The 24,015-nt window shown below is 37.2% G+C and overlaps 1 pseudogene across 1 annotated transcript in view; it reads left to right on the top strand.

The window, feature by feature from the left end:
* The window catches only part of LOC149167042 (EID1-like F-box protein 2 pseudogene), an 83,066-nt pseudogene extending 62,472 nt beyond the window's left edge, over nt 1-20,594 (top strand). The window contains exon 2 of the transcript XR_016260907.1: nt 19,214-20,594. The product of XR_016260907.1 is annotated as an EID1-like F-box protein 2 pseudogene (transcript). The remainder of the gene's footprint in view (nt 1-19,213) is intronic.
* The last annotated feature ends 3,421 nt before the right edge of the window (nt 20,595-24,015 follow it).

The following is a 24,015-nucleotide window of genomic DNA, read 5'->3' as shown; positions in this document are numbered from 1 at the left end:
ATTTCTTCTGCAGGAATAGGTTTGGTCGAGATACAGAACCAGGTTGCCTATGATATCTATTTGTTCACAGATATCATGATAAAGAGTATTTACAAGAAATTCGAGGCTTTCTTCCGCACCACGCAATTGAAATGATTTCCGCAATTGGCTTTCAATATGTTGGTTGCACTGTCGTTGTATTGAATAACAAAGATTTTCTTCCATATTCAAGTCACACATGTGCCTTACAACCCTGTATATTTTCTCCTCGAGCAGGGGTAGTGGAGGTTCCTCACGCGTTGATGACCGTCCCTAGTCTAATACAACAACAACAACTTCTCTGATGATTGCCAAACTTCTGTGTAGGAAATCACTGGGCACGTCCGGTAGCCCCTTGATCTCTTTAAATCTTATTTTATTTCTAGATAGTACTGTAGACTGCTCGCCCACATCTTGATCCAAACATGCACTTTAACTTTGAGTCCTGCTTCTCTTCACTGAGTGGCCCGCTTGTGATTCAGTGACCTGAACAATTCTCTCTGCAATGAATGGATAGCCCTCGACACCGAATTCTTCAAAAAGCTCCATGCCATAAGGGGTTATAATTTCGCCATCTTTATCTAGAACGACAAGGCTGAGAATATGATTCACCTGAAAGGTTTGCTTGAGATTTTTCCTAGTATTCTCATCAGAGAATCGCAGAACAAGCCATGGCATGGTTTGTTGGGATTCCTCGAAAGCCTGCTTAATCTTTTTTCCTGTATTCGCACATAATAATTCCCACCGTTCCACAATGATAACAGAGTCATTGTTATACTTATTGTCATCCTCATTATTACTGTCGTCATCATCACCCTCATAATCTGTATTTGACATAACCTCTTCTTCAAAATTTTCCATATTTATGTTAGTTTCTTCATCAAATATATCATCTTCATTTTTATCATTATTTTCTTCATTCTGATCATCATGATCAATACCAATTTCATCCAGACTATAATTATCTTCTACATCATTTTCATCTACAACAATATGATCTTGTGCATCTTGTAAACCTTTGTCATTTGCAGTGATGACCATCATTTCCATCTTCTTCATTATCTCTTCTACATTCTCATTGTCATCACTTCCATCTTCTTCATTATCTCTTCTACATTCTCATTTTTATTGATACCTTTATTTTCATCATTATAATCTTCTATATATTCATCTTCTACATCATCAATATCAATTTCATTACCATTTTTTGCAACATATTCATCTTCAACATTATAATCATCTATTGCTTCATCTTCTTCACCATCTTGATTGATATCATTTTCATATTCATCATTATCTATTACATCTTCATTTTCATTATCATCATTCTGATCAAAATCTTCTTCTCTTGCTTCACCTTGTTTTGTTTCTTCACCATCGCTATCATCTTCCTTATTATGGATTTTTGCATATTCTTGATCAACCTCATCATTTTGATTTTGGACAATTTCAACTTCTTCAATACCCTTCATGCCAATGTATTCTTCCTTTAGACATGCTGTAATTTCTGCACATGATTTTTTTAATTGCTGAAACGTTTCTTGAATTTCACTTAACTGCTCAATGAATTCAAGGCGAAAACTTAATGGCATATTGTGCGGCGGATAATGTTCAAAGACTCGCATGGCTCTAATACCACTGAAGCAACAAAAATGTAGCTTGTTGACGATAAATGTTAAAATACACAAATGTATTTATAAATAATATGAAATGTACAAGGATGTTGAATGTTACAATGAGGCCCTGCTTATATACCTAGGTAGTTGTCTTTTCATGGTTGGGCATGTCTTTTAGACACGCCCTTTCACTTAACTAATGAATATTTGAATAATCATTATTTTTGATTATTTATTATTTATAGTTATTTATATTCATTTTATTTTATATAATTTTATATTTGTAACAATGAGACAATGTGCATGGTCTCCAAATCTCATTTTGCAGCTTGTAATTATCATTGTGGTTGCATGGATTCTTATTGTGCCAGTGAGAGAAAGATGTTGATGAAAACACAAAATAATCCATTCATTTTCATGGGGTAATAACCTCTACATGGATGGTTTATAGAGACAATTGGATGCTCTATCTAACTTTTGTGATCTTTGATGGTTGATGGCCAACTTGGGTAAGACCATGGTGATGATATTTGATGGGTCAAGGCATGTCCTTGCATATTTCCATTTCTTCTTCCAACAGGTGGAGGTTGAGATTACCACATATTACACATACATGGGAGTTCATTTTTCAAGGCCTTGGTTTGAATTTTGGGTTGTGGAAGGATCTGTGACCCCAGAATCAACAAGGGGTATAGGTTCCTTGCTCTCCTTGAGCGACAATGCTTCTAGAACTATTTATAGGAGCTCTTGTCCAAGATAGATCTCATGGAATCTATCACTTGGCCTATAGTTATTTATGGTTTTGAGGTTTGAAGGCCTAGATTTGAGTCAGACTGGGCCAAGACTAAGAGTGTATGGACCCTTATGCTGCATTGCATCATCAAGAGCAAGAGAATAGTTCCCTAGGCCAAGAGTTTGCAACCCACCCCTATTGAGGTGAGACCATTTGCTAGTTGGTCTGTTTTCTACACCAACACCACATGAAAGGTTCATTGCTAGTTCTCAAGGGTCACACACAACGCTGTTTGGGAGCGAGAGCGAAAGCAGGAAGTGAGAAAGGGGAGCGACATTTTCAAAATCTCCCGCGTCGGGAGCGATTTTGGGATTTTGGGAGCGAATTTTATATAATATATTTTGATTCTTATATGTCAAAAAAAACATGTAGAATGATGAATTAGTGATAAAAAACATAAAAAACATGGATTAAAGTTTAAACCATATAACATCATTACTCTAGTAGTTATACTCTTCATCAACCACAGGTCCACAAATTACAAGTTCTCATTTATATAGCATGTAAGGGTGCAAATAACCAAAATAGCATAGAGTGCAATCCATCTCTAAACCAAAAATACATCAACAAATAGGTTCTAGATGGCCTCTAGCATGCAAAAAAATCATGCTAGAACAAATACTTGCATATCATCAAAATCATTGCTTATCTTGGGATCTTTGACATTAGTATCACCCTTTAAACATTAAAATAAGATAGAAAAAACACAACATGTCAAGTCAAGATTTTGTTTGAGTGATGGGTACATTTTTAGTAGGGTCATGATAGAGGAGTTCGACAACCAATGTCGCTAACATCAGGGTACATAGAGCGCTTGGTGCTCTTGATTAAATACGAGTTCCATACCCTAGTACATGACAAAATCCAATGGAAACATTGCAATCCCCCCAATCCTGAAAAACTGATAAGTCTGCTGGATTTTGAGTGAGATCTAAAATTCTACTTTCTTCATATGAAATCCAATGAGGTCGGAACCTCTCTCAAACATCCTGAGTCATTTCATGGTAATTTAAAAAATTTAAGTAAAGGGATGAAAATGAAAAATAAAGGAGAATGTCAGTTTTACTTCAAGAATTTAACATTACCATGAATTGCATATCAATACTAGGGCCATAGGCTTGAATATTAGGCTACACCACTGTAAAATTCTCGTTTCTTTGAAAAGAATGTGTTTGGAATGTCTTTGCGATTTTTTTTTGCAAAGAAAGCTAGTGAACGCTTTTTTGTTGTGCGGGAGCGTGCTCCTGAAAATCACTCTCAGGGTCACTCCCGATGCGCTCCCTCTGGGAGCGCGTTTCGGGAGAAGATTCGAGGGGGGTGGGGAGCACTCCCTCATAGCCCTAGTCACGTGTCTTCTTCAACGATTTGTATTTCAATGGATCACCTCCTTAGGAGTGGAATAAGATCACTAGAGAAGACATTTACAGGGAGTACATCGAATTCACTTGACTTGACCCACCATGGTGGTTGATGCCCAAGATGGTTGTCTATATAGGGCAAAGCGATGATGTCGTTGTTTTGCTTCCCTACAAGCTACTTCATTGAATGCATGTGCTTTGGATCCTTGCGGGCTAGTTTTGAGTAGGTTCACATGGGATTTGAGTGGAGGCTGAAATAGATTTCATGGGAGGATAGTATTTTCTAGGTTTGTGACATGCATGGAGAGGGAGGAGCATTTTACTTTATGTTGTCCCATCTAGTATGAGATGTAGGGACAATTCTATTGTCTTTTTAGATTTTCAGATCAACGATGCTTAGCCTTGTTTATGAGAAAGGTAGTTGGGCTTCATTATGCATGCTTTGCCCATCCTCTTGGCTAGATTCTATGAGGAAAATCATATCCTTCTTCTTAGTGCTCTAAGTGGACAAGGTTGTGAAGAGGTAGACAAATATCAACGCCATTCTTGTAGGTTCTAGATATATGAGACCTTAGCGGTCCCTTATCCTTTCCCAGCAAGATCCTTGTGGAGTTGTTGACTTAAAGTCCGTGGCTGTTTGCACCTTCTCAACTAGTGCTACTCGATGCCCAAACCTTGACTACAACTTGTTTCCTTGAAATGTTAGGACTTCTTGTGGACTAGTTCTTCTTTTGGCTATTTTAAACAATCTTCTATCATGAACTTTTCTCTTTCAGACAATGTCCTATTATGATATTTTTCTCTTCAACCTTAGATACTAGGGAAGACACACATATAAAGGTTGATTGCTAGCGGAAGAGAAACCTTTCTTAGTAGTCTTCAACACCTAGACCTTGACAACAACTTGTTTTCTTGAAATGATAGGACTTCTGGCGGACTAGTTCTTTTTTTGGCTATTCTAAGACAATCTTCTACCATGAACTTTTCGCTTTTAGACAATGTTCTATGATGAGTAGTTCTCAGCACCCTGACCTTGACAACAACTTGTTTCCTTGAAATGATATGACTTCTTATGGACTAGTTCTTCCTCGACAATCTTCTATGATGAGTTGTCCTCAACACTCGGACCTCAACAATTTTTTCCTTGAAATGATAAGACTTCTTGTGGACTAGTTCTTGTTTTCGCTATTCTAGACAATCTTCTATCATGAACTTGTCTCTTTTAGATAGTGTTCTATGACAAGGTTTTTATCTATAGCCTCAGATGCTAGGAAAGACACACAAAGTTTGTTTGCTAGTAGGAGAGCAACCTTTCCTCTTTTTTTTCGGTGACATAATCAAGGAGCAATGACTTCTCTCCCTTTTCCCTTGTACCTCTTTTGAAGCATCCCTCCAAAGCATTTGGCTTTTCCCCTTTGTAGTACATGCACTCGTTTGTGCCTTTCATAACTTTATTTTCTAGCTCATATTAATTAGATCTTAGAGTAGATTAGTTTTTGGCTTAAATTGACACTCCCACAATGTATTGACACTTTCGTACTTGGCAGTTCCATTGACCTATTTGTGGTCATTTGTTGGACATTAATATAATTATCATATTCTATCTTTATCTCTTCCCGCGCAAGATTCAACTTGCTTTGATGTCAGATGACACATGGGTGGGAGCTATGGGCTAGCTTTCCTCTATGATGGTCAAAGTGTATAACACTTCTAGCAGAAGCAAAACATAAAAACAATTCATTATGGAGGAAGCACACTTATCTGTTAATCTTAATTTCGTCATCAATACATGCCAGGCCTCTAGCGAGGGGCTAAGGTTTACAGCGAAATCCACCAAATGGATTCTTCTCTAGATCTTCAATCTGTGGAACTCTCTTAGCATGAGCTTTTCCTTTTCCAGCCCTTCATCTTGTTGGAAATGTAACTAGTGTTGATCTTCATAATGTAATTCAAATGTACTATTAATGTATTTATTATATTCATTATTATTATTTTATTTTTAGTCAAAGCATGTTCTTCATGCTTATAGGGTCAATTGAGTCAAAAGAAAATTTATTATGAGTCAAAGAAATGTAATTGAGTCAAAGTCCCATTTGGACTTCTTGTAAGAAAAGGAAAATTATTTTTGTCTTGAGTCAAAGAGTCAAAATGTCATCCACAAGACCAAGTCGGCCCTCCTTGGTCAAGTCGGCCTAAAGAGGCAGCTATTCGACCTCCTAGACAACTATAAATATGAGTCAACTTGACCACTTGAGGAGAAATTTGTTCACTCATCCATACATATCGATTTCTATGGAAGAAAATGAAGAAAATCAGAGAAAGTCAAAGGAGAGAGAGTGAAGTCAAAGGAGAGATAAATTTGAGTTTTCTACCCTAATTTTGTCCACACATGCGAGATTTTCTGAGGTTATTATAGGACCAAAATTCGGCCTTCATTGCAGGACCAATTCCTTTTGCAGTTTGACTAGGATTTCAGAGGTTTGACCAGCGTTGACTCTGTTGACTTTGACTTGTTGGAGAAGACTTGGAGGAGGGCCGACTTTGGGCCTTTGTGGAAGTTTTGGTCTTGGTCTTGGGTCTTGGATATCTCATTTTGATTTGATTCTATAAGAAGAGGATTTCTTGGGTTTCCCCCCTTGTGGGGTTTTGCCCTGGCTTGGAGCCTAATTTCTTGTGTCCTTTGTTTCTTTGCAATCTTCATGTTTTGTACATTTTTGGTAATTGTTTGATGAAGAGAATATAAATTTAATAAGCAGCCAACAAACATTCACAAGTAATTATCAAGTTGAGAGAAATCAATCCTAATCTACTAGCCTCTTGGTTTCTTAACACATCTTCTTTATGAGAGGATTTTCCGTCATTTGCTTTCTAAGTGAATGGATGATGGCTCCCCTTTAACCCAACTCTACTTCCTTCTCTTCTTTTCTTTCATCATCTTTAAACTATGCTACAAACTACCTCACCTTGCCTAAAGATTGTAAGACTTCCTCTCAATGTCTGTTGTTGATTTTTCAAGTGCAATAGATACAAACACTAATATTTGAAAACTCATAATTACTTCTAACGATGTAGATATTCTTTTAGCACTTCCAGTTTATGATTAAGTAATTACACTTCAAAAATTCAACCATAAATGCACAAGGACAGTAAAGATCATAGTGCACAAAGATAACACAAGATTTACCCTTCAAAAACCCCCTTGGGGAAAAACCCAAAAACCTATTCCTTAGAGAAATTCTTCAGTTCAATAAGAGATACATCTAATTCTTCTAGTCAAATATGATGGTCAAACTGACCAACAATACAATGGTCAAACTTTGTCAAAGTATCCTCTTCTCAAGTCTCCAATCAACCCAACAAACTTGGCCCTGCTCGATCTGCCTCGGGCGAAATTCGACCTCCCTTGCTGCCTAGAAACTATTGCGCAAATTTTTAGACCTACTGCCCAGAATCTGTCGATAAGTTGACATGTGCGAAGTTGCAGAGGGAGGATTTCACATGTGCGAGATAGAGAGAAAATGCTAGGGATGTATTTTCCCTTCGTCCTTCTTTGTCCTTCTTGTTCGCTTAGATGCGCAGAAGATATCTTTTCTTGTGTGATCCGAATTTTGCCTTGTGAAGGAGGACGAGTGGAGTATATATAGAGATCTGGGTGGCTGAATATGTGTCTCTTTGACTAGGGCCAACTTGACTTGAAGGAGGCCGACTTAACAACTTTGGAGCCAAAAATTCAAAATTCAAAATTTTCTCTTTTGAAATTGACATGAAGAACATGTCTTATATTAATCATTACATATATTTCAAGGGCTAAAATATTAATTATGAAGACCGACCATAGCTACAAAATTCAACACTCCCTCTTAGCTAGGGAGGTATTCATAATGACTATCTAGATGTTCTCTTGTTGACAAATTTCTTTAAGAAAAGGTTATAATAATTCATCATCAGCATCAACATCAACATCCTCCATTTACCATAATACTGGTCAACAACTTTGATCCATGGTAAATCAACAACATCAACTAGTCAACATAACTCTGGTCAGTACCTCTGACCATAATTTTGGTTGGTATCACTGATTTATGGTGCATCATTAACATCAATTAGTCACCATAATTCAGGTCGATGCCTCTGACCCATGCTATATAAACTAGTCCTGGTTCACCATCATTGAGGTCAATATCTTTTACTCATGGTGAAACTCCAAAGGCCTCACTCTAGGCTTGATGCTAAATGTACTCACTCAACCTATTTGGACCATTCTTCTAGTCAACATCTTGACCCAAGAAGAATGATTGTCCTCTGTCAAACCATTCTCCCTAATACTAGGGAGAGTGACTATCCCTGATGCTATCACATCAACACTCCCTCTCACTGAGGGAGACATTCTTAATAAGTCCAAGCTTGTCCCTGAAGTATGCAAACTTTGCTCTGGACAGAGGCTTTGTGAGGGTGTCAACTATCTTCTCATCTGTAGAGATGTACTGGAGCCTTATTGCTCCCTTCTGCATCATGTCACGAATATAGTGGTACTTGATCTCAATGTGCTTCGACCTGTCATGGAAATTTGGATTATCTAAAAGCTTCACACAACTTTGATTGTCACAACATATCAGGGTTGGTTCCAACACCTGATCAAATAGTCCTGCAAGTAGCTTTTGAAGCCACACTGCTTCACAACTCTCTATACTGGTTGCAATATACTTAGCCTCGGTAGTGCTAAGTGCAACAGATGTCTGCTTCCTACTCATCCATGAAATCACAACAGAGCCCAAACTAAAGCAACTTCTGGATGTACTCTTTCTGTCTTCTACACTTCCTGGCACCTGCCCAATCAAAATTTGTATATCCCTGTAGCTGTATATCACCATTTGAGACATATCTCAAACCATAATTAACTATACCACGTAGATATCTCAATATATGCTTTGCTGCAATCCAATGATCATGTCTTGGTTCCACTTGGAACTGGCTCAGAGTGTTCACTGCAAAGCAAATATCTGGCCTAGTATTAACCAAATACATCAAGGAGCCAATCAACTTCTAGTACATGGATGGATCTACCAAATCTAACTCAAAGTCTCTCAACTTCCTTAGATTAGTCACCATGGGAGTTGCCATAGATTTACAGTCCATCATTCCAAACTTTTGAAGGATCTTGATAATATACTTTCCTTGACCAAGGAAGATTTCACTAGGCTTCTGCCATACTTCTAGTCCCAAATAGTAGTGCATCAAGCAAAGATCCTTCATATCAAATTTAGAGGCCAATTCCCTCTTACACTGAATAATGAGATGCTCTATACCTGTCAAAAATAAGTCATCAACATATAACAATAAAATCATAGGTTCATTTTTCTCAACCTTGATATATAGGTTTGGATCAACATCACTTTTGGAGAAACCAAGTCTTGTCAAGTAGCCATCAATTCGAGAATACCAAGCTCTAGGTGCCTGCTTAAGTCCATATAGAGCTTTCTTCAATCTACAAACGTGAGACTTCTTCCCATGAACCTCAAAACCTTGAGGTTGTTCTATGTACACTTCTTCCTCAATTACACCATTGAGGAAAGCAGTCTTTACATCCATCTGATGTAAATTCCAACCCATAGAAGAAGTAATAGAAATAATATATCTAATAGTGTTGTACATGACAACTAGAGCAAAAATCTCATCGTAATCCTCTCCCTCTTTCTGGGAGAATCCTCTAGCCACAAATCTCACCTTGTACTTGTCAATACTGCCATCCATTGCATGCTTAATCTTGTATATCCATTTGGAGATCACCATTGACTTCCCTTTAGGTCTTGGCACAATCTCCCATATATCGTTCTTCTTAATAGATTGGTATTCTTCCATCATAGCATCCTTCCAAACTTGCTAGCTAGCTGCCTCCTCATAGTTGGAAGGTTTAGAATCAATGAGATTAGTCATCAATACTGCATATCCAAAATACCTCTTCGGTCTCTTGCTTTCCCTAAAGGTGCCATGTGGAGCTGCATGTCCTTTTGCTTCTTGCAAGGTAGATCTAAGCCAAGCTGGCCTCTTCTTGATTTCAGGAACAACAACTAGATCCATTGGTTCACTAGGCCCTTCTGGCTCTTCTTGATGATCTACGAGATGTTTTGTAGAATTGGAAGGACCCGAACCCTCTTCTTTGGGAGCTTCATGTTCTTCATCATCATCAGAGTCCATGGGAGTTTCTTTGGACTTCCAATAGGCAACATTCTCATCAAAGGTAACGTCCCTGTTGACTTCAACCTGTCATTATCCTGGAACATAAATTCTATAGGCCTTTGATGACTCACTCTATACATCAAATATTCCTTTCTTTCTTGAAGGCTGCAATTTCTTCCTCTTTTCTTTGGGTACATGTATGTAAACTGGGCAACCAAAAATTCTCAAATGTCTAACCTTTGGTTTCTTTCCGCTGAACGCTTCTTCAGGAGTCTTATCTTCCAAGATTTGATGAGGACTTCTATTTTGAGTATAGACTGCTATTATGGATGCTTCGCTCCATAAGAACATGGGAAAGTTTTGATCTTGCATCATTTCCTTGACAAATTATTCAATGGACGTGCTTTTTTCTTTCAACAACTCCATTTTGTTGAGGATTGTAAGGGACTATCAACTCCCTCTTAATCCCAACTTCTTTATAGAAGGAAATGAATTCCTTGGAAGTGTATTCTCCTGCATTATTTGATCTCAAAATATTGATTTTCTTTCCTGTCAAGTTCTCTACTTTAACCTTGAATTCTTGAAATTCGCTGAAGACTTCATCCTTGGTCTTCATGAAGTAGATCCATGTCTTGCAAGAGAAATCATCAATAAAAGTTACATAGTACAGAGAGCCTCCTAGAGATTTCACTGGCATTGGACCACACAGATAAAAATTAACTAGATCCAAGATTTCCTTGGACCTATTGTCACTGCTTGGAAAAGACTTCTTGACATTTTACCAAGTGCACAACCTTTACATGCTCCTTCATGCTCCATTTGCAATTCTGAAACACCTGAAACCATCTGATTTAAAGCTAGCAAAGCTTTGTAGTGAACGTAAGCATATCTTCTATGCCATAGTTCAGATGGATTGATATCATTATGCACTAATGCTTGAGCTGGTTGTTTCAAGACTCTATACAACCTTCCTTCACGAACTCCAATTATTCTAGCAGAATCTATACTTGAGCCCTCGGGCCATACAAGAACTTGACCATCAACAGATGCTACTCTAGATCCTTTGTCTTCCAAACATGAAATAGAAACCAATTGCTTTTTCAAACATGGTACATATAGTATGTTGCTAAGATGAATGTTTTCACCTGATTCTAGCTCAACAGATGTTGATCCAATGCCTTTGACTGCGTAACTGTTGTTACCTCCAAGCTCTACCTTTTGTGATGATCTCCTTTCAATCATACTTGTGAGATTGTCATGATCTCCAGTCATATGTCTTGAGGCACCACATTCTACCAACCATATGTTATTGCTATCTGCAACAGACCCTGTAAGAGCAGATAAATAGAAGAAATTGGTCACTTGAATTTTCGTTCTTGAATTTCTTTTGATGTTTATCAATGTCTATTGTGGTAGCATGCTGCTTTCCCTTTCTCTTTCTATCATTCGATCCTTCAAGACATTGGTTTCTATAATGACCAAATTTGTTACAACAATAGCATTGAATCTTCGACATATCTTTCTTCCCTTGAGGAGCAGGTCTTCTACCTTCATTTCTTCTTTGGAAGCCAAAATTATTTCTTCCTCCAGCCTTCTTGGAATGTGCTGCAAATGCTTGAGAGTCACCTTCTTCAAATTTCTGAATCCTTCCTTTTGATATAAGTCTAGATTCTTCTTGGGTACATGAGGTCCATAATTCTTCAAAACTTGCAATCTTTTCTCGTTCACAAATACTAGATGCAAAGGAGTCCCATGAGTCAGGGAAACCATTAAATGATGTAGTCACAAGTTCTTTCTCAGAAATAATTTCATCAATTGCTTGAAGTTAATCTCTTAGTTGAGAGATCCTCGTGAAATATGAGGCTATAGTATAATTTTTTGTCATTTTAACATCACGAAGCTCATTCTTCAAACTCATTGCTTGACTAATGTTGTTGATGGTGTATATTCCAACTAGGGTGTAATGTCCTCTACAAATTGAGGACAAAAGGGACTCATTAGCCTATCTATCCCCGTAGGCTATAGTCCATCAAAAAAGGGAAAAACCCAAAATAGCCATTACTGGGCAAGTTTTGGGGTAACTAGGCTTAAAAACCCGAAGTTGGGGTTTGGAGTAAGGATTACTCAATCACTCAAGAAAGATGAAACCCCTCTAGAAGTCTATAAATAAAGATGGATTGAAGTCATTTGGAGTCATCATTGTGGATCATTTTATCTCTGTTTTTCTTGAGCTTGAGGCTTTGAGGGTTTTAAGACCCCTTTTCTCATGTCAATTTCAATGGTGAAAGATTCCACCCTAGTTAACACCATTTTGTCTTTTTCACTACGTTGTGGGCACAAGAATACTACTTGGAAGGGGAACTATAACGAACAAAGTTCGTATACACAATGGAGTAATCTTCAAAACACTTGGAAGACGTAAATATCCATAGTAGGGCAAGTACTTGTATATTGAGTGTTATATAAAATAATTGATGTGATGATTACAATGAGGGTGAGGGCCTGCTTATATACCTAGGCAAATACCTCTTCACCAACGGTCATGTCCTTAGGGACATACCTCTTCGTTAACTAATTACTAGTTAATTAATCGTTATTTATTATTGCTATTGTTTGCATTATTTGTATTATTTTATTTATATTTATTCATAACATTGCCTTCGTCTTCAGAAAGCTTTCAAAGGTTACTGATGAAAGGGCTTGATCTCTTTTCCCGTTTCGAATATCTTCTCGTCTCTAAACTTTCATCTTCGTTGATACAAGACGATATGATGTTCTGAGTGATAAAAAAAATTGTCGGACTGAGAATGGATCAGACCATCCTAGATTAACTTTTGTGGAATCTTCCAATCATTGGAATTTTGTAATGAATTGTTGGATTCTGCAAACTTCAATATTCCTTGGAACATAAATCTGTTGTTTCCGTTCTGAATGGTTCAAATATGTAGAATGACTTAGTTGTCTGCTCTTATGGTTCGAATGTCGATAAGGAGTTCTTCTGGTTGGATTTTCCCTTATGATATGTGTGGCAATTTACTTATTTACTTTAGGTACTGATGTAGTTGAATTGGTTATAGAATCTTCACTTGAAATCTCTGACATTTGAACTACAACTTCTGAGTCCATCTTCACTTCAGTTGTGTTATCCTCTTCTTGAGTTGTGATATTGATTGGATCGGTATTTGTTTACTTATCTTCAACTTGGACTGTTATGACTGGAAACTTCAATACTTCTTGAGTAAGTTGTTCTAACTTGTCTTTTAACAACTTCTTGTCACTTTTAAGCTTTTTTATTTGCATAAGAAGGTTTGATTATGATTCCTTAGACGTGAAAGTTCATCATTTTCTGAATCGTTGACTTTGTTCTTAGTATCCTTCTCTTTATCTTTTATACTTTTAATTTTTTCTAATAACCTTTGATTCAGGTCTTTTAAGTGCAAATTTTCTTCTTCCTTCTTTGATAGATTCTCGTTGAATTTCTTCTTAGAACTTTCATTTTCTTGCTTTAATTTTTGCTTCTTAACCTTGGACTTCTTGATCTGTTCAAGTAATTTTTGATTATGGTCCCTTAGGCGCAAAATTTCCTCGTCCTTTTCTTTTGACTTATTGTAAAACATGTCTTCGAGATCTTTATATTTCTTTTCCTATGCATTGTTTTTTTGTTCAAGCTCTGTGAATTCTTTCTCTAATTTTTTTATTTGTGTCCGTGTATTACCTTGATGCTTTTCGGTGCTAAATAATCTTCCACATGCTGGACAACTTAATTTGCAATATATATATATATCCAATTTCATTTAGACAAAATGGACATTTAGTCCAAAATGTTGACTTGTATGTGAGAACTCATCTTAACTTTATTTCTTGAATTCCTTTCTCAATTTATAATAATCCAAAAACTTTATTACAACTTCAATATATATATATTTTAAATATCCCTTAAATAATTCTTTTTCTCCTTTTTACTTCAAATTAAATGAGAAGTAATATTATCTTTACAAATTTCCAAAAATCTACTTTTATTTATTTATTTTTTATTTGAAGTATCCTTCTTTTATTTAACTTGAATAGGCTCCTTGGCACCTTAGGGTATAATAATTTATTTTCTTTTGATGTGAAATTGGTAGGTCAAGGAGTTTACTTATATATATATATATATATATATATATATATATATATTGTTTTTATTAACTATATAAATATTCAATTATTTATATAGTTATTTGAATAAATATATATATATATAATATACTAATAGTTGATTTTAATTAATATTTGACTTAACGAACTGAATGGTGAGTGACTTCTCGATAAGGGATGTGATTTTTGATAGGGATAACAAATAGTGGAAAAGCAACGGTGTCGGGAGGAGACAATGGTCCGAAAAAATAATGGAAGTGATGGTATAGGATGGTTAGGGGTGCAGGATGGCCAAGGGCGCGGCAGAGGGATCGAGCAACAACGATCAGTGGTAGAGGGATAACCGACAACTGTGATGGATCAGTTCGATGTTGCAGCGGATGGAAAGAAGTGATGCTGGTGGCTATGGCGTGGGTGGTCATCGGTGTGTTGGTGTAGTGAGGTTTTGTAGCAGTGCATACGACGATTGTATTGGTGTCAGGCTTGCTGTGGAAATGAGTTTAGTGGTAGCATGGGTTGGCAGGGGTGCAAAAATCGACGTCCCAGAGTTACAACGATGGTGCTATTGCAGCGATTACAACGAGTTACAACTATTGAATATTGTTGGCGGCGAGAAGCTCCTTCGGACGACAACGATCGTAGGTTGGCTGTTGGACGATATATATATATATATATATATATATATATTTATATATAATTTTAATCTCCTTTTTTTAGCTCTTTTTCTTCGATATTTTTTTTAATAATTGTTATTTTTAATATTATTATTATTATTTTTTTTTCTTTTAATTTTTAAATCTCATAAATGGCCAAGGGCCTAATGGTGAAATGGAGAATCTCCAAAGCTTTGCGAAGCAAAATGCTTAACCCGCGACGACAGCAAGGTTGAAGAGACTTAATGGCCAAAGGCTGGGATCAAACATGGCTCTGACACCAGTGTAATGAACACAATTCTTATATGCAGCAGAGTAATCTTCAAAACACTTGGAAGATGTAAACATCCATAGTAGGACAAGTAATTGTATATTGAATGTTATATAGAATTGATGTGATGATTACAATGAGAGCGAGGGGCTTGCTTATATACCTAGGTAGATACCTCTGCACCATCGCTCCTTTCCTTAGGGACATACCTCTTCGTTAACTAATTACTAGTTAATCAATCATTATTTATTATTATTGTTGTTTACATTATTTGTATTATTTTATGTATATTTTATGCATAACACATCTGGAATCATCATTGTGGATCATTTTATCTCTATTTTTCTTGAGCCTTAGGCTCTGAGGGTTTTAAGATCCCTTTTCTCTTGCCAATTTCAGTGGTGAAAGATTCCACCCTAGTTAACACCATTCTGTCTTTTTCGCTACGTTGTGGGCACATGAATACTATTTGGAAGGGGAGCAAAATCATGTTGGCCATTGATCCTTGGAACACCATTCTGAAAGGGGAACGAGTCCTTGTTTTATTATTTGTTTGGGCACAGGACATCATCTTGAGGGTAGTGTATTCTCTATTGAATTTGGCTCTTGCATTGACAGAAGAACATCGTCTAGGAACCAAGATAGCGAGGCTTCTATTTGGATTTGTTATGTCACAGTTGCGAAGGAACTCCGCCCAGTCTAACGATATGCGTAAGACAGAATTCCAAGCAAGATTCTCCTGATGAAATGAGACCACTTGAGGGCCTCTGAAGTGTGGAACAGGTTGAGCACTAGCTCTTGAGGCAAAACCCGTCTAAATACTCAACGAAGAAGGAATTTAATCGCAATGACATCATAAATAATCTCTAGGAAGCGAGTGGTTCCCTCAACATATTTGCAGTTGGAAAATTGTGTATTTTGTGACTTAAGTATGCTGGTTGCGTTGAAGATTTGGGTTTGACCTGAAAGTGCTCCCATGAAGTTGTCTGAGCTCCAAATATCTGGTGTACAGGAGTATCTTCTGCAGTTTAAATCCATACAGAAGGAGAAATCAGAACAAAAGGTCGGACTAGGGAAGCCGAGGATGTTTTAGGTTGGAATGGGTACTTTAAGAATATAGTTGCAGGCCATCAGACTGACTTCTGTAAAGTGCCAGTCTGTTCGTATAAAGTCACAGAGTCTGAGATCAAGAGGGGCCCTTCAAAATCAAGTTTGCCCTTGTGCAGGGCGAGAACCCTCACTGTGGTAAAGGCGTCATCAATTTCTGGAGTGAACGCAGGGTTCTCCTGAGGGCCGAATCCTCCTCTAAAGCGCAATTTTTGCAACGAAGGGCCATCCGACCCCATCAGCAACTGAGATCCTCACAGAAGTCTAAGTAGGGTATGCAAAGGCATTGGTTAGGGCATTTTATTATGAGTATTGTTTAGGATATTTAATAGTTGTTTGGTTAAGGTATCCACGTAAGTCAAATTTGGTCTTCACTGTTGGATCCAAAATTATAATTGCACTTGTGGAAATCTATAACGTGGAAAACTACTATATTGCGGTCTGAATTGCTTATATGAAACTGAATTTGTATGGGACAGAAGTGGGTTTTGCTGTACATTGCACCATTTATTTAATTGTCCACTACATTGCTGCGGAGTGCACTAACAATAAAGAATGTTTGAGTAACGCCAAATGGAGAAAAGATTTAGTAAACCCTTGAGAATTTAGGGCAAAATTGACCTAGCTCATTACACAACACATCATACATTTTCTTTTAAGTGTCAAGATTTGTGACATATGGAATCAAATTATCTCTGATAGACTCCACAATAATACTCATAGTTGTGATTTCATCCTTTTTGAATTTTTCTTTCCCTTCATCGTATGTAGGTGCAGTAACCTTGCCCTTCACAATATCCAAAACATCATTTTTTGGAAGAATGAGGTCAATCCTTGTCTTCCAACCCTGAAATTTGTAGCTCCTTCGAACTTGTTCTTTGACTTCATAGAGGAACCCATGGTTATAGATAAATAATCATATTGCTGATGTAGGTTTCTTCAAGAGTAATCTCAATTCCCTTTCTTTCACCAAAGTTCTGATACCATTTTTATTTTTCAAGTGCAATAGATACAAGTACTAATTTCTAAAAACTGATAATTACTTCCAATGATGTAGATATTCTTTTAGCACTTCCAGAGTATCATTGAGCAATTTCACTTCAGAAATTTAACTATAAATGCACAAGGACAGTAGTAATCGCAATGCACAAAGATAACACAAGATTTACCCTGGGAAAACCCACCTGGGGGACCCCAGCAACCTTTTCCTTAGATAAATTCTTCAGTTCAACAAGAAATACACCTAATTCTTTTAGTCAAATATGATGGTCAAACTGACCAGCAATGCAATGGTCAAACCTGGTCAAAATGCCCTCTTGTCAAGTCTCCAATCAGGCCAACAAACTTGGCCTTGCCTGATCTGCCTTGGCCAAAATTTGGCCTCCCAGAAACTGCCCAGAAGCTCGGCCCTGCTGCCTAGAAACTGCTGCCCAGAATCTGCCTAGAAGTGCACATGTGCGAAGCTGCAGAAGGAGGATTTTACACGTGCCAGATAGAGAGAGAAATTGCTAGAGATGTCTTTGTCCTTCTTCGTCCTTCTTGTCCTTCTCCTTCCCTTAGATGCCCAGAAGATATCTTTTCTTGTGTTATCCGAATTTTTCCTTGTGGAGGAGGACGAGTGGAGTATATATAGAGATATGGCTGGTCGATTGGGTGTCTCTTTGACTGGGGCCGACTTTACTTGAAGGAGGGCCGACTTGACAACTTTGGAGCCAAAATTCAAAATGTTCTCTTTTGAAACCGACATGAAGAATATGTCTTATATTAATCATTGCATATATGATATATTTCAAGGGCTAAAATATTAATTATGAAGACCGACCATAGCTATGAAATTCAACACCTGCCATGTGGCTATTGTATAACTGCCACCTACATGTCTCGATGGTTTCTTCATCTTCATGCTTTGACCACATGCGACTCACCCCATGTACCCATTATTTCATGAATTGTATGAGAGTACCATATGTTGTCCTTATGTTCATTGTGGGGCTGTTGGGCACTTCCACTGTTGCCCTTCATCAATAATGATTGGACAGTCGAATTCTAATGGGTTTTTTTGGTACCTCCCTTCTCAAACTCCCCACGAAAAATCCCTGTGTGGCCTTCCCACCATTGATCTTGCTTGAAGATTGATGGTTGTTGATCACCCTTTGGTGGTCACCATTTCTCCTTCCCATGTGTCCAAGAAAGGGCCATAACTACACCATCCACCGTGCACAATGTGGCATGCCTTCTTTTGCTCCTGCCAAGCCTCTTAACTTTCATTGGATGTTTTCTTTGGTTCCATGCACACAGAACCCTCCTGTTTCTTTTTGGTATTTTGTGAACCCTCCTGATTGGGAATTTGGGATCTCATTACTCAGTTCTGTGAAAGATGCCACTGGCACATTAATTACATCCTAAGAACAGAATGAAATCTTGTTGGGTGTTCAGGATTGCAAATATGCCAGGGATGCTCCTGCATCTTAGATGCCTGACACAGCTGCAGAACTTGTAGAATGCCTAGAGGATGCTGGAGGAACCATTCTGGATGTCAAGGGAGGAATACCCAAGTGAAATCCAGTCGGGGTGGCTGACACAGGATGGAGGTGGCTCAGCAGAGCTGCTGGCCTTGGCATGGGTGCTGTCATCATCGATATCTGGAAAAAATTCTAGGCCTTAATCTTTTGTTTTCAGCCATACTGTAGTGCATTTTCCCATTTCCATTGGTTTTTGGACTTCCTGAGAACCACAAAATACATTCTAATGCATGATTAGAAGGTTTTGAAGCTTAGCATACTTACAGAACTTTTATACATATATTACTATCAGCATGTATAATTGTTACTATGCAATATTGCGAATCATTGAATGTAGCACTCTCGTTTTTTGCATCTGGGGATGAGTTCAGACTGTAAACAAGCACAATAAAAGGAAAATTTTATTTTGATGAGATGTTGAATTCAGACCTTTATATGGAGAGATTTTGGTGGAAAAAATTTAGTGTGGCAATTTTTTTCTCATGTGGTTGAGTTCAGATTTTTTTATGGGTTTCCAGCACATGCTTGTATATCTAATTAACAGTTTTTTCTGTGTTTCAGATCTCTTGGAAGGGAATTTTTAATGCATGCTTTTCACCTGAACATTATTTGTTGAAGCATCGGTTATCAAATCTTTTAGATTATTTTGTATTTGTCTAGCCCATTGAGTGAGCGACATAGGCTCTTTGGTTAAAGTCGACAGACAAGTTTGCAGATAAAATTTATGGGGTGCACCACTCATTTATGGTCAAGCTTCTGTTCCATATACTGGCACCAATCCGGATTGCAGCCAAAGTTTTGGCACCGTTGTTTCCTCCACTAGATAGTAGACACAATTCAGATACTCCCTACTGGCTCTGGAATTATTATTCAGTTATCAGTCACTAACAGAAGCATGACATCAATAGTGCCAGCAAAACGTTATTGTATACACTCACGTTCCTGTATTTGCACCGATGGCCATCCTAATGAGATGACAGTTTTTCTGGTATTTAGGTCTCTAAATTGGAACCCTAAGCTCCTTTGTTCTATAGCTTGTGTTTGCAAATGGTTTGAAGATCTTTCTAAAAGAGTACTTTGGAAAGAATTCTGTCTGTCACGGGCGCCAAAAATGGTATCTGATCTTGCTGGTGCAAGTCACAGTAGCATTGACGGAAATTGGAATGCTCTTGGGAAGCTAATGTTTTATTGTGCTGGATGTCATGATACTAACAATGGCTTTCAGTCAAGATCTATACCAGGTCATTTTGTAAACAAAACAAGGTTTTCACAAACCTCTGGGAAGAGTTTTCTTGCCCGGCAATGCAGATCAGATACGTTGTATGTGACAGATCCATGCGAGCATCTTGATCAAGGAGAGGATGGTGATGTGGGATTATTTCGAGGTGTGTTCAAGGACTTTTCAAAATCTATGACTAGGAGGCTGCTTATTGAGAAACGAGCACAACTGCACCCAAAAGAAATCTGCCCATATTGTCGGACAAAAGTATGGAGTTTGCTTCAAGAAAGAATGATTCCAAGAAGTGCCTGTAGAAGGTTGGGAGCTTATCAAGATCAGGTTGAGTGTTTTCTATGTCTCAATGGTCACTTGATTGGAATTTGCACCCTTCTTCCTCTTTCGGATTCTGAAACTGCATCAGAAGAAGAATGATTCACTAAGTGACTGCTTAGTAACCCTTAGCTTTATATTTCCTTGCCTTAAATTTTTATGTTGATTTTTTTTTTTTTTCTCTCCTCGCGTTCTTAGTATACCTAGTATACCTGTTTTAAGGTTGCTATTCATTGTGCCATATGCTTGAAGATGTAAGTACATAAATATTTGGAGAGAAGTGCACGGTGGCTGATATCTATATAATATGATACATTTTTAAGGGTTGGGCCTCGTGAATGATAACACTTTGACGCTCATTTTTCAAATATTTAAGATGATTTCTTTTTTTCATGGCATGAATAAAATCTTCATAATTGGCAGAGATGAACCGAAGTTTATAGCTTAATTCAGTGAGTTGAATCTGTATGGTGTGTTGCTTCGCTATTTGTGTTGGAAAGAATACTGCTATTCTAATAAGTCCCAATTCTGTAGCTTGAATATGTTCTATTGTTTGAGTTTCATGACATATGCAATCTTAAAATAATGGGAAAGGCTTTGAAATTTTAATGTGTATTGAAAATCTGTATTATTAATTCGCATCATGTTCCTGCTATTAAGAATTGACATTTCTGTTTTGGCTACTATTTATGGTAGCTGGCCATTGTCCTTGAAATCCTGGATTTTCCAGTAGTATCATAGATTCTGATGCTTATGAAATTTGATTGAATATGATTTAATCAACATGGCTTCGAAGTTCATTGCTTCTCTTTTCACGTGGCTTATACACAGGATGAGTTGTGAGCACGATTTTTCTCATTACTAATGAACTATGCAGTCTAATGTATATGTCCTGCACCTTGTTTATTTTGCTTAATTATTGATCGAGTATTTTGCTTCAAAATTAGTTGTCCGAGCTTATTGATCAAAATAATGGCTTGTTTATAAGTATAGGTAGTGGAAGAAGGCTTAGTGGTTTGGTAAGAGAATGACTTTGAATGGACCAAAACATAACAGGATGAACTCCGTGAGGATTAGTTATGTGCGATTTCCGTGCCTAGTTTATACATAAAAGAGCAGAATTGGAAGCAATCGACCCCTGTATCCATTAGGGAAGTAACTAAGGTTTTTCATTGATTTCTCTTATTATGACATTATCCTGTGACATTTAATTATTAGTTCTTCTTACTAATTATTTTGTTCTTATTATCAAAACTAATGCCAAAACAAAAGAGGACACAAGATGTAGGCGCACAACTAGGGCAAACCCGTAGGTAGGTGAAAAACCCAGTCAAGAACTCTTCCTTCAGTGGATTCAAAATAAGTTGGGATGAGCAAGAGCCTTATAACGTAGATCAAATATTTCTTCCATCAAGTCAACCTTGTTCCTAAGTGATACATCATACTTCAGTGCTGAGCCTTGTATTCAATATTTCATTCTTCAGTCTTGTACTCAACACTTCGTTCCTGCAAAATATGATACCGCAGTCCTACAGCATTTGACAGACTTCTGTGCTATGCTTCAGTCTTGCAATTATGTCATGCTTCGGTCCTGTAATGGTATCATACGTCAGTCCTGTAATAGTGTCATACATCGGTCTGTAATGGTGCTGTAACAGTGTCATGCTTCGGTCATGTAGTGGTCTTGTAATAGTGTCATACTCTTGTCCTGTAGTGGTCCTATAATATTGTCATACTTAGGTTTTGTAGTAATCCTATAATATTGTCATACTTCGGTTCTGTAGTGGCTTAATGTCTCAACCCTGCAATCATATAATACTTTGACCTTCTGAATCATCGTTGTTCGCTATCCCTATAATCTACCCGAACTTCATTCTTCATGTCTCTGTTGAGATGAGTTCATGTGGGTATTTATAGTTGTTTCCAACTGTAAAATAAGTTGACATGAGTAATTTGTGAAGCTGACTTGTAGAAGATTAGTTTGGAGGCCGACTTGCAAGTTGACTTGATGGAGGAGGCTTTTGACATGACAAAAAAGATTTTGACCTTGACTTAAACAAAAATCCTAAAAGCCTACAATGGAGGCTTGACCTATGACTATTGACCCAAGCATGAAATCCATGCTTTAATAAGTCAAATTAATAATAATAAAGATTTCTTTTGACAAATATATTACATTATGACTCAAGTACAAATATGAAGACGAACACTAGTTACATTCTTCAACACTCCCTCTTAACTAGGGAGGTATTCATAATTACATATAGATACAAGTGCATGGAAGATTTCAAAATAACATGAACTACGAAGAGTTCTGGCACACTCAGTGCCTCGGACTAGAAACCTAACCATGGTATTCTATCCGGGTGGGACAAAGATGGACTCAAGCTTTCAACCACTCTAGGTACCATCATGCTTGCTAACCATCAACCCAGGGATCTAGGTTGGTATCCGAGGTTAGAGCTCCATGACCAACGCCACCCTCCCTCTTCGGGATTAGAACATCATCACCACCGACCAAATGTTCTCCCAAGCATCCACCATTAGATGCTTCAACTCTCCTAAACTAGATATATCCATTTGTTCAAACATGCTTCTTCTTGTGGAGAGATTTACCTGTAAAAACACAACCCTAATCAGTGATAACCTTTTAAATATATATATATGCAAGTAAAGGCAACATTTAGGGTCCTCAAATGCATCTTATTGGAAACCTTTTTCTTCTTTCATTTCTTCAACAACACCAAATACAATCTCAGTGTTTTGCAATTCCATTTGTAATGTTTTCATTCAATCTTCAATTTCATTCTATCTTCAAGGTATCCACTATGCCTTCTCTCAATTGGGGAGATGTACTCATCTTCTTTCTAGGCTCCCTTTTAACTTGGAGATATATATAACTTCATTTATAACAAAGGAGACACTTCAGACTTTCAATGCTTTATAGGATCAAGATACTCTTAATCATCATCATTCTTATAGCTTCTTTAATCGTGCGCAACATTATGAACATTGAACATCTTCAACATCTTGAAGATTATGTACTTGTAAAATTTTAATAGCAAGTACATCCACACACACACACACACACACATACATACACACACACATATATAAGCATGAAGTTAACTATACCGAAAATCATATCATTATAATGGAAGTTTTAAATCATTCAAACTTTAGACATCAAACAGTGAAACCTAGATAGGTTCATAAGAGACACATACTAGATTTCAACCTCTTGTTAGGGTTTTGTTATAAACCCTTGACTACATCAACAACTTTAGTCAAGATATTAGTCTCATTATATCTAGGGCCTCAATATGACTTTCAGAGATATATGGCAAACTCTACTATGATTTATTGTAAACCCTAGATTCCATTTCCGAGACATAAAGCTTTAGATATCAGTGAATAATAGTTCTACTATGCATCTAATATTTCAATTCTACTAGGGTTTGTTCAAAACCCTAGATTTTATCATCAAAGCTAAATTCATATCAACATTCGAAAACAATATCATTATCTCCTAGAACATCAATGAACAAAAATACTCATTTTAATTGTTAGAAGGTTGCACTTGGTACTCATCATGAATGGCTTTTCTTACTGTACAAAACAATAAATAAAGTAGCCATATTTGGCATTAGAATTTCAGAAAATAATTATTTTTAATGCTATAAGCTTCTTGCTAGTGGGTAGACATTATTTTAACCTTCCGTCCAGCCACTAACTATAATTATGGCTGACATTTGATTTCGACTTTGGAGAGGTCTTTACTCTATAAACTATGGATCACATTTGATTTCAACTT

This window comes from Pinus tabuliformis, chromosome 5_1, assembly GCF_031772625.1.
Source record: "Pinus tabuliformis cultivar Carrire ecotype Pingquan chromosome 5_1, CPIR1, whole genome shotgun sequence".
NCBI lineage: Eukaryota > Viridiplantae > Streptophyta > Pinopsida > Pinales > Pinaceae > Pinus > Pinus tabuliformis.
Note: the sequence above shows the minus strand (reverse complement) of the source record. Positions and strands in the feature narration are given on the sequence as shown.